The sequence below is a fragment of the Ictalurus punctatus genome, chromosome 23 (genome assembly GCF_001660625.3).
Source record: "Ictalurus punctatus breed USDA103 chromosome 23, Coco_2.0, whole genome shotgun sequence".
In the NCBI taxonomy this organism is placed as follows: domain Eukaryota; kingdom Metazoa; phylum Chordata; class Actinopteri; order Siluriformes; family Ictaluridae; genus Ictalurus; species Ictalurus punctatus.
Window position 1 is genome coordinate 8,372,501 of NC_030438.2, and position 12,500 is coordinate 8,385,000.

At 39.3% G+C, this 12,500-nt stretch overlaps 1 protein-coding gene across 4 annotated transcripts in view; it reads left to right on the forward strand.

Moving 5' to 3' along the window:
* The window catches only part of ctnnd2a (catenin (cadherin-associated protein), delta 2a), a 293,452-nt gene that overhangs the window by 47,350 nt on the left and 233,602 nt on the right, over positions 1 to 12,500 (forward strand). The window lies entirely within an intron of this gene.

Sequence of the window (12,500 nt, forward strand, 5' to 3'; positions counted from 1 at the left end):
TACAAGTAAATCCCCTCGTGTAAAACATATCCTGTCTTTCAGACGGTTTGTGTACATGGTTCTGAAGGATAATAATGATCTGGATCTGACACTCAATGTAAAGGTGGAAGATTTTAACTATGTTATTTGCGCTACTACTACTACAAGGAAGTGTTTTGGGTGCGGTTTATCTGGTCATCTGGTGCGGGCCTGTCCGGAAAAATGTGTGAATCCCAAAAATGGTAATAATGTTAACAAGGCCGCTGGTAACGAGGTTACTGCTGGAGAGGGCGTTGGGGTGGATGGGGCCCACACACCGGGGAGGGAGCAGCAGTACCTCTGCTGTGTCGACACCTGAAGCTGGCCCCTCACCAGGGTGTCAGTGTTCAACCAGGTGAAGAAGAGAAGACTGTGCCTGAGTGATGTGATAAGGATACACAGGACAGTACGGTGTCACTAGATAGTGTTGATCCGTCCCTTGCTGATGAAGTTGGGGATGATAGCTCTCATATGGATATGGAAGAGAATGTGTTCAAGGTGCCCCAGAGAAAGAGACGGAGAAATCGTCCTCATGCACAGGCTAAGAGGAAAATGTTGCAGAGGAGCTGAATTCTGGGGAGGTAGAGAGTGAGAGCGAAGCCTCCGACTGTAGTATTACATGTAGTATAAATCTAAGTGGCTATTCGAGTCATGAATATAGTGTGGACGACATCAAGGCTTTTCTGAAAAAGACTAAACATGCTAGGAATGTGAGGATAGACGGGTTTTTTCCAGATGTGGAACAGTTCATTAAAAAAACAAGGGGTTTATGGGAGAAGGGGGTTTCACTGATCAGGAGAGATATCGTCTAAAGAAAATCCTTACAAAAGTCAATGTAATGTTAGACAATATCGATAGTGATAGTCAATCCTAGACATTATGTACGTAAATCTTTGCTCAGGAAACCCACGCAGACGCCAGTAATGCCGCTGACTGGGCCAGGGAGTTTAAAGGGTTATCCTTTTTAACTCATAAGACATCTACCAGTGGCGGAGTAGCTATTTTATTTTCCCATAATTTTATTCCCTGTTCTTATCAAGTTGATGAAATTATAAAGGGTCGACTGTTAAAGGTTAGAGCACGATATGAGAATAGGTGGGTTGTTTTTGTTTGTGTTTATGCCCCGACCACGGCCACTGAAAGAATGGTATTTTTACGAACCTTAGATAATGTCCTGAAGAATTGTGACTCTGAAGATTTTTTAATTCTAGGGGGGGGTTTTAATTGTACAGAGCTGGGTATAGACAGGAATCATGTAGAGCCCCATATGCCATCACGTAGAAGGTTAGTCGAGTTAATGAATTCCTGTGACCTTGTGGACATTTGGAGAAATTCTCACCACATGCAGAAACAATATACCTGGGTGCACTATAATAATATGCTCTCTATGGCCAGATTGAAAAATTTTATGATTTTAAACACCAGTTAAGTGCTTTTAGAAGTTGTGTAATTATACCAGTAGGATTTACGGACCATTGTATGGTTCTCTCTACTGTGTATTTAAGTAAACTCAAACATAAGAGTGCGTATTGGCATTTTAACACCAGTTTATTGCAAGACGGTCATTTTAGGGATGTGTTTAAATATTTTTGGGGTGATTTTAGAACCACAAAGGTTTCTTTTAAATCGGTGCAGCAGTGGTGGGATTTTGCCAAAATGCAAATTAAACAGCTGTGTCAACAGTATACCTCCAGTGTCACGAGAGACACAACTCTACGCATGAAATCCTTGGCGGATGACATAATGGCGCTTCAAGAGTTAATGAAAAACACAGGACGGCAGGTATGCATAGAAAATTTAAGAACAAAAAAGAATTTATTGACTAAATTGCTAGACGTTACCGCACAAGGAGCTCTGGTCAGGTCACGGTTTCAGACTATGGAGTGTATGGATGCACTGTCAAAATTCTTTTTTAATTTGGGAAAAAAGAATGGTCCAAATAAGATGATACGTGGCCTGTTTTCTGATGAGGGGACATTTTTAGTGGACCATAGAGAAATTCGAAAGAGCAGTCGGTTTCTACAAGGAACTGTACAAGTGTGAAATCTCCAATGAACAGGCCCATGATAACGTCTTCTTGAAGGATCTCCCTCAGGTGTCAAAGGAAACACATGCAAACCTCGGAGGGGCGTTGACCCTAGAGGAACTGCTACAAGCCCTCCCGGGTATGGAGAGTGGCAAGGCATCAGGAATCGATGGTCTACCGACTGACTTTTTTATAATTCTTTTTGGCCTGAAATGGGTGCAGACCTACTGGTACTGGGTGACAGTTTAGTCACGGGGCGGCTGCCGCTCAGTTGTCGCAGAGCAGTATTAACTCTGTTGCCCAAAAAAGGAGATCTACATGACATAAAATCATGGAGACCTGCCTCAGTTCTCTGTGTGGAATACCGACTGCTCTCTAAGGTATTGGCAAACCAACTTAGTATAGTCATGGAAGAGGTGATCTATCCGGACCAGACCTACTGTGTGCCGGGTCGATTTATTCATGATAACATTTCGTTCATTAGGGATGTCGTAGAAGTCGGAAGGATTTTTAATTTGGAATGTGGTTTGGTTTTAATTGACCAGGAAAAGGCTTTCGACAGGGTTGAGCATACCTGTTTATGGAACGTTTTGACTGCTTTTGGTTTTAATTCGGATTTTATCGATAAAATAAGAGTTCTGTACCGTGCCAGTGAAAGCATACTGAAGATTAATGGTGACTTGTGTGCTCCTTTTAAAGTTCATGTTGTATTCCCTTGCGATTGAACCTCTTTTAGCAAAACTGAGAACAGAACTGCAAGGTATAGCAATTCCAAAGTGTGAGGGTGTTTTTAAACTATCAGCATATGCTGATGATGTGGCGATACTTGTTGGCAGCCAGAGGGATGTTGATACGATGTTGAAGATCACTGACGATTTTAAAATTGTTTCTTCCGCCAAGGTTAACTGGGAGAAAAGCGTGGCGTTTTTAATCGGGAGCTGTTTAGGCGCGTCCCAAGCCTCCCAGACCGCTTATTATGGTGTAGAGATGGTTTTAAGTATTTGGGGGTGTTTTTAGGAGACGAAGGGTTTATGGGGAAAAACTTCAAAGGGACTGTCGAGAAGGTAAAGGGTCGTTTGGAGAAGTGGAATTTTTTTTAGTTAAAAAAGTGTCCTTTAGGGGGCATGTGCTTATAATTAACAACCTGGTAGCATCCCTCTGGCATAGGCTTGCGTGCATCGATCCCCCAATACCTGTTTTATCTAAAATCCAGTCAATTTTGTTTTTTTGGGACAATCTACACTGGGTTCCACAGAGTGTTCTGTTTCTCCCCAAGGAGGAAGGGGGACATGGACTGGTACACCTGCAGAGCAGGACTGCAGCCTTTCGGTTACACTTTGTGCAAAGGCTGCTACATGGACCTGTAAATGCAAACTGGAAGGCTGTAGCATGTGCCATCTTACGGACACTTGAAGGGCTGGATTTAAATAAAACTCTTTTCTGGAAGGACCCGAAAAAGATGGACATCAGGAAACTTCCTGTTCTCTACCGTAATGTTTTTAAAGTGTGGGGACTTTTAACAGTGCTGAGAGTACAATGCTCAAGTTCTCTCTACTGGCTGCTGCAGGAGCCAATCATAAATGGTTCCATTTTAGATGTATCTCAGAAAAAGCCGTTTCCTGCGCTTACAGAGGGGTTCCGCAGGGCTGGAGTCGTCACTCTGGGTGACCTACTGACCTTAGAAGGACCGGAGTTTGGGAACGCGGTGGCAGTTGCTGGACACATAAAGATGAGGTCAGTCCGTGTAGTCATGCAGTTCCTTGTGGAGCGGAGGTCCCTGTTGACTGAAGAGGTCTTGAAAATGCTGGAGGAATATTCCAGAGGGCTAAGTAGTCCCAATGACCAAGATCCTTTTCCGGATTTGAGAGTCTCGGCAAATGTACATGCTCAGGTGTGCTCAGGTGTGTTTTTAAATCTGAAAAACTAAGTTTTGTGGGTCCCAAGTTACCATCTGGGAAAGAACTGTACAAAATTTGTGTACTATCTCTAAATAAAAAGTTTCTGGACAAAAGAGTCGACACACCTTGGCGTTCTGTTCTACAAATAAAGCCACCATGGAGAGCCTTGTACAAGTCACCATTAACAAAAAAGTGTGGGGATTTACAGTGGAGGATTTTACACGGTGCAGGGGCTGTTAATTCTTTTATCTGTGTTTTAAACCCTGATGTGAGTTATGAATGTCCTTTCTGTGCCGTGAGAGAATCTGTTTTTCACATGTTTATGCACTGCGTGAGATCGAAGCCTCTTTTTACTGTTTTATAGAGACTGTTTGGCCATTTTAATGGGAGTTTTACAATCGAAACTTTTATTTTTGGTTTTAAATACTCTCAAAAAAAGGTTTAAGTGTCAGTTGATAAATCTTATCATAGGGGAGGCAAAGATGGCCATATATGTCAGCAGGAGAAACAGAATTGAATCAAATTCAGGGGACAGCGTTTTATTGTTTTTTGTGATTCTGTTCAAATCTAGGATATTAATCGATTTAAAGTTTTACCAAGAGATGAAAGACCTTGTATCATTTGAAAATACATGGTGTCTGGAAGGGGCATGATGTGTCTTTGCAGAAGAAAAAGTGAGATTTCATCAATTTTTAGAAGACTGTACATACTGGTTGAAACTTGTTTGATTTTTTTTTATGTTCTTTACTCCCTGTGGGTTTTAAAGGCAACTGGAAGGCGAATTATTTTAATTATGTATTTATTTATCTATTTATCTATCTATCTATCTATATCTATCATATATAATATATGTATATGTGTGTGTGTGTATATGTGTGTGTGTGTGTGTGTGTATATGTATATATATATATATATATATATATATATATATATATATATATATATATATATATATATATATATATATATATGTATGTATGTATGTATGTATATGTATATGTATATAAATTTATTTTCCTTTTTTTCTTTTAGGGTCATTTGCAATGACTCTGAGGGACCGAAATAGGCCGATGTAGCTTTTAAAAGCTTGTAAATAAAAGGCTTTTGAAATTCAATTCTTTCTTTCTCTTTCTCTCTCGCTCTCTTTCTCTCTCAACATTCTCCTTCTCGCTCTCTTTCTCTCTCTCTCACTCTCTTTTCCTCCCTCTTTCTTTCTCTCTCTCTCGCTCTCTTTCTCTCTCTTTCTCTCTCTTTCTCTCCCTCGCTCTCTTTCTCTCTCTCTCTCTCTCTCTCTGTCTCTCTCACTCTCTCTCTCGAAACACCCTGGAGTGTGAGAGTGATCCTGGAGATCATTTAAGTTACAGCTTTACCTGGACACTGGAGACTCCTTCCATAAATAAGAACTTAAACATCTCCTTACAGAAAACTTCACCATATCAACGATTGCACATTTTTGTTCATCCGTGTATTATTAGTGTAACGTCCGCTGTACATTACTAGTGTACTGTACTAGTGTAACGTCTGTGTGAACGAGCTGTTACTATAGAAACGATAACGTGTTCGAATAAGCAGATTAATATATAGTTGGAGCCAACAGATATATGGGTCCATTTCTACCGTTTTTACTAAGTGGTCCTAAGTGTTAGCTAATACATCTGAATTTAAAGGCACTGCAAACACATATTTTGGCTGCGTCAAGTCACGTCATATCTATCTGGGCCTCACTCTCTTGTCTTTTGAGATGTTCTCCATCTCTGTTACATCCTCGCATTCTTTCAGGAGCTTTTTGGTAAACGGCAGATCCGGATTTTTTTTGTTTACTCAAGCGTTCAGCGTGTGTAATTCTCCAAACGTTTGGCTCGCTTCTCCAGACGTGAGCTTTGTCAGAGTTTCAGGGCTTTCATGTCTTATCTGTGCTCTAGGACTGAAATGCCGGGCCTCGCCACTGATATGCAGCTTTTCAAAGGCAAAAGTAATTACATGTTCGACTTTGGCTCGGAACAAAAGAAGTGTGCTTGGTGTAAGATCGGTGTACAGCGATGCTTCATGTCTGCAGATCTGTTGCTCGGTCCTTCGAGAAGCAACAAGGTGGCCCTCGCTTCACTTTTGCTCATTTAATCTTTAAGCTGACTACAGTATCTCTCTCTCTCTCACTATCTCTCTCTCTCTCTGTGCTTTATCAGGCTCTTCACAGAGCTGGGTATTAAGTGCTGTTCTCCAGCGTCAGCTGCCCTTGTTCAGCTTGGCTTGGTTTGCTTATTTATCCGGCATTATTGTGAGCCGGCGCTTGGCTGGCTCCCTGCCGCATTAACTCAGGGGTGGAACTGACATTCGGCGTGGGATGGAGAGCGGCGCTTGCCAGACCTTCTTCTCCAATTCGCTGCTCTGACATGTGCAATCTGTGGGGAAATCACTCCATCCTATTCTTTTCTTCTATTGTGCTTAGCCGGCTCCTTTGGGCTTTTCCGTGGGAAAGACAATGAGGCCAAGGCTGCATCGGACAAGAGGCGGGATCTCCTCGGTGCACAAGGAACGGTAGCCACAAAGACGGTAAACAACACGATGCTGCACAGCTTAAGCCTTGTTAAATTTCTGCTCTGATGTGGCATTGTCGCGGTGGACCTCCCCGAAGCCCCGCTTGCTGATAAAACCTGTAGCGCTACAGTGCTTTTACAGTGAATCTTCATTCTGACGTTACTGTTGCAGACTTCTACAGGTGGAACAAGTCCTGGGAGGAGTGCAAGTCCTCGAAGACTGATCATTACTTCTTTCATATACACCCACCACCATGTTTCTAATATTTCCTCAATATTGTCAAATATAATATATAATTACATAGCCCATCACTGTGCTAATATTACTGTGGCTGGTCCTGAACCTGTGTAACAAATTCTAAACACAATAACAAATCCGAAAACACAACAACACATTCTAAACACAATAACAAATCCGAAAACACAACAACACATTCTAAACACAATAACAAATCCGAAAACACAACAACACATTCTAAACACAATAACAAATCCGAAAACACAACAACACATTCTAAACACAATAACAAATCCGAAAACACAACACATTCTAAACACAATAACAAATCCGAAAACACAACACATTCTAAACACAATAACAAATCCGAAAACACAACAACACATTCTAAACACAATAACAAATCCGAAAACACAACAACACATTCTAAACACAATAACAAATCCGAAAACACAACAACACATTCTAAACACAATAACAAATCCGAAAACACAACAACACATAAACACAATAACAAATCCGAAAACATAACAACACATTCTAAACACAATAACAAATCCGAAAACACAACACATTCTAAACACAATAACAAATCCGAAAACACAACAACACATTCTAAACACAATAACAAATCCGAAAACACAACACATTCTAAACACAATAACAAATCCGAAAACACAACAACACATTATAAACACAATAACAAATCCGAAAACACAACAACACATTATAAACACAATAACAAATCCGAAAACAAAACTTGTTTATAATTTGTTGTTTTGTTTTTAGCTTTGTTATTGTGTTTATTTGTTATTGTGTTTTTAGCTTTATGTTTTTAGATTTGTTATTGTGTTTATGATTTGTTATTGTGTTTATAATTTGTTATTGTGTTTTTAGCTTTGTTATTATGTTTTTAGATTTGTTATTGTGTTTATGATTTGTTATGTTTTTAGATTTGTTATTGTGTTTATGATTTGTTATTGTGTTTATGATTTGTTATTGTGTTTATAATTTGTTATTGTGTTTCTGATTTGTTATTGTGTTTCTGATTTGTTATTGTGTTTCTGATTTGTTATTGTGTTTCTGATTTGTTATTGTGTTTATAATTTGTTATTGTGTTTATGATTTGTTATTGTGTTTATAATTTGTTATTGTGTTTGATTTGTTATTGTGTTTATGATTTGTTATTGTGTTCATGATTTGTTATTATGTTTTTAGATTTGTTATTGTGTTTATGATTTGTTATTGTGTTTATGATTTGTTATTGTGTTTATGATTTGTTATTGTGTTCATAATTTGTTATTGTCTTTCTAATTTGTTATTGTGTTTATGATTTGTTATTGTGTTCATAATTTGTTATTGTCTTTCTAATTTGTTATTGTGTTTATGATTTGTTATTGTGTTTATGATTTGTTATTGTGTTCATAATTTGTTATTGTGTTTATAATTTGTTATTGTGTTTTTAGATTTGTTGTTTTGTTTTTAGATTTGTTTTTTTTTTTCATATTTCGTGTTTTGTTTTGCAAATCTCAGCCACCGTAGTAATCTGTATTTGAACCCTTCTAACTTGTATTTCTAACATGTTTATATGCAGCACTTCTGTATTGCTTGGAAAGTGTTCACAAGCCCATATGTCATGATCGTGTATCGTAGAAATGCTTTCGAGAGACATGACACAACATTTTTGTCATATCTTCCTGCCCTGACGCTGCCAGGCAACACACAAGACCCATAAAGAAAATATGCAAATATGTTTCGAGGACACAATTTGAGAAGAAAACGGAGAGTGAAGTAAAAATTGATAATAATCCACACTTTCAGGGTTCCTGACTCGACTTTACAGCTTTGACCCCTTCATGGGCTGGTCCTCACATGACAAACAAATCACTTGTTGACTCCGGAGTCGTGATTTGTATTTATTTATGCACCCCGGAGTGTGAAGTGCAGGCGTGGTGTCTGGCTTGTCAGATAATAAGTTAGTGTGATAAACAGTGCATTACATTTTAATGAGGCTACAGGGGAACTCTGCTTTGCATACTGACATGGTGAAGGATTGAACTCTGCACTTTCGCAATAACAAGTTTTTCTGCTTCAGAAAAACTTGATGACGTTCACGAAAATGTCCCAAAAATGTTTTTTTTTTTTTTTTTTTAAATAATGGAACGGGATTTTTCAAATCTGGTATGTGTTATATTATTATATACGTGTTCTTTTTACATTATTATTATATTGTTGTCTCAAATCACAGACTTTACAATGAACTGTCGTGCTTTTATAGAAAAATACCCTTACCACCTTAAAGTGATTCTTTTCCTATAAGTGTTTTATTCTTCCTACACCGCAGCCAACATGACCATTTCTATTTTAAAATTTTTTTTCAAAAATGATACGTTATAAGTTACAGCTTTACCTCTGACAAAGTGCTGACACCGGAGACTCCTTCCGTGAATGTTCGTATAAACATCTCCTTACCGAAAATGTTTATATGGAGCTTTTTATAGAAACGACGTAATATAAAACCTGTGATTTGCCGTGAATCCGGAGCTACTGTCTTGAGCCACGCCGTTATAGAAAACGAATCCATACCTTTTCAACCAATCAGAATCCTGAATCGAACAGCGCTGTGGAGTATGATATAACTATTGCGGTTTTCTTATGCACAATCTTGCTTATTGAGATATTTTTTGATGGACTATTAGTCCTTCTGTATTTTTCTTTCCTCATCTTGTGTTTTACCTGTGCTTGTTAAAAAGGCATGATTTAGGAGGAAGAAGATCTGAAGAAAAGTGCGCTCCGTGTGTTTACTAGCTGAAGGGCAACACGACGTGTTCCAGCCACAACACTGACCACAAAACGTTTGTCTATTTATTACCAGCGTTGGCTTTGGTCTGGCATTAAATTGGGCAGAAACTACCTGTGCTTTAAGCTTGTGTTACAAATCTCACCAGCGAGCACCACTATTCACGCTGGATTATTTGCTCATGCAGACTGAATGTATTTATTTTAAAAGATGGCAAACAACCGCCCTTCAGGACTTCTTGTTGACCCTCGGTCCTCGGACCTCTCGGTTAAATCACATGTCCGAGCAGACAGCGTTCTCCTGATTGATTTCCAAGCCCGGGGTTTAAACAGATGAACGTGCTTGATAAAGGCCTGCGAGACCTGAACGCTCTATTTCACTGCTGTGTGCGTTTACACGACACTGATAGCCACTTTACCTTTACAAGCACACGTCCCTGAGGGAGAAACGAGCTGTGTGTTAGAGCCGCTATCACAGAAAAGGTCACGGGGAAAGAAATGAGATAATGTATGCAACGTATCTCAGCGTATGTGTGAATGATCTGTGTTGCAGAGACAGACAGACGAAGTCCGTGTACAGAAAATAAGTAACGCTACGGCGTTTTCTTTTCCGTTGCTGATTCTGAAACCTCGAGAATCTGCCAATAACTAAAATTCTACTAAGTGTTAAAATGCTTTATTTACTGAAGCACTCCTCTTCAAAATAACCGAGACGAACAAAACCTCCTTCGAGCCTTTTTCTTTTATCAAACCGGTTACTGAATTCATTTTATTTGTAAAATAATGAGGTACGTTAATTTTAAGGTTGATTGTTCGGCATGAAGAAAAAATAATGGCGCCTTATAGAATGGAGAAGGAGTTAGTGTGCGTCTGTGCTAGCGGACAAGCTGCAGTGGCTGAGCTGCGTTACTGGAAGATTTAGCATTCAGCACACACTGCGCTTAGGAGGTGCTCTTTCACTTTTTAGTCGCCATGTTCAGCGTTTGGTGAGATTTCTGGATATGGGAATATGTAAATGTGAACGTTCTTGGTAATTTCCGGCTGTTCTGCATTTATCGACATACGCACGTACGAAGTACAAAGCAAATCTGAAACTTTTTAAAAATCTGCTGGGAATTTTAGGTTCGGGTTTTGACCACTACGACATTTATGCACGACGTTACTAAAAGATCCAATCTCTGTCAGGCGTTTTGAATAGAATTCCTAGCTCTGTTGTGATCAGTTACTCTACCGAGAGACTTATTGCATTGCTTTATTATGGCCATGATGTCATAATTAGAGAACTTTCTGGCCAGTACAAGGAATGAATAGATCAAATAAAATCTCTATTATTTATTTATTTATTAATTTGACTAAATACTTGTCTTAATGCAAATTTATATTGTGCATAAAGCGAAGAGCGAAGAAACAAGACCAGTGGGCAGTTCTTCACCCCGTAAAATCCTATTCATTCAAATGCGGCAGTCAACAATTGAAGAATATTTAATTACATGCATGATTTCATGAGTTTGTGGGAAAATTCCTTTTGTCTCGAGTCAAAAGACCCATGTGGTGACGTCGAGATGCCTTTTTTTTAAAAACGAACAACAGGAGACAGAGGTGAAGTGAGAAATAAAAATGGGCAAATAAATGACGTGACGATCAGATTCCCAGATCAAGCCTCGATCCTCAGCTTTCCGATCGCAAGAAGAAGAAGAAGGGAAAAAAAAAGGCTCAGATGATTTCCTGGTCTACGTGTAATCCGTGGAAACTTCGATTAGAGCCAAAGCTGTTGAATTAGTGCTGAGAATTCTGCTCTGTGTGGAACGGCTGCAGGGGGAGTTATATCACAAAGAGAAGATGGAGCTGGATAAACACCTTGGAAATTGCACTGTAAGTAGGTATAATTAGATTTTTCTGAAAGCTCGGTGGAGGCCCACCATCTTGCGAGATGAGGTAAGTCATCTTTATTAAGGCAGGCACTAAGTTGGCAGGCCGGGCCGCTTCAGCCGACGAGCGTGATAGAAAGCGGTGCAAAAATGTCCTGCATGACCATTCGTCATGGTCTGTGTGTTTACGTCGAGGGAGCAACGCTAATGCCTCCGTTATTATGTGGAGTTTGCGTCTAATCGATACAGATGCTCTACTGCTTTTATCAATCATCATTTTCCAAAGTCTGACACTTGCTCATCTACGTTCGGGTGTAATAAACACAATGTTATGGGGGAGGTGGAGGGGGAGAAAAAAATACATGAGAGAAGATGGATGGAGTTTTGGGAGGCTTTTAAATGATGGTCAGCTCAGCGTTATTACCTTTATGAGCTTATGGTGTTCATATAATGCTTTATTTATACACTATATATCTAATTTAACTCTAGTTATTCTCATAAACGTATGCAAGACGTGTGAAGTGAGACGTGAGGTAGATTAATGTCACAGAGAATTATACGTTTCATATAAAAGATCCGAAACGAAGCTCGGGTAATAACTCAGCTGTGCTGCGCTGCGCTGCTAATGCTGTTAACGCTATGGAGTAAAAACTGTGGAATTTTATTTTTAAGTCCTTTCACAGTGCTGCTGAATTCTGGATTCTGATTGGTCAGAAGAGTTGATGTGCTCGTTATAACCCTCATCGTCGCTATAGTGAGGACGTACAGAGCAATTTGGACGGTGGACGTGCCACGTGATCTAACGCGAATAAGAAACAGTACAAGAAACATGAGTAATCATTGATATGTAAGTATTTAGTGTAAGGAAAATAACACGTTTATTTAACCTTTGTAGAAGGAGTCTCCAGCGCCAGTCAGAATGATGTTTTCCTGTGAACAACAACGACAAAACCATAAATATTATGGTCATAATGTTCACCATTCATGATGATGTATGGTGGAAATGATGCATTCAACGTCACTGTGATCCAACAACTTCAACTCTTTTAAGAGATTTTTTTTAAAAAAAGGAGCAGAATAGATGTAGATCATAAACTCAGTCCTGTTGCTCATCGCAGG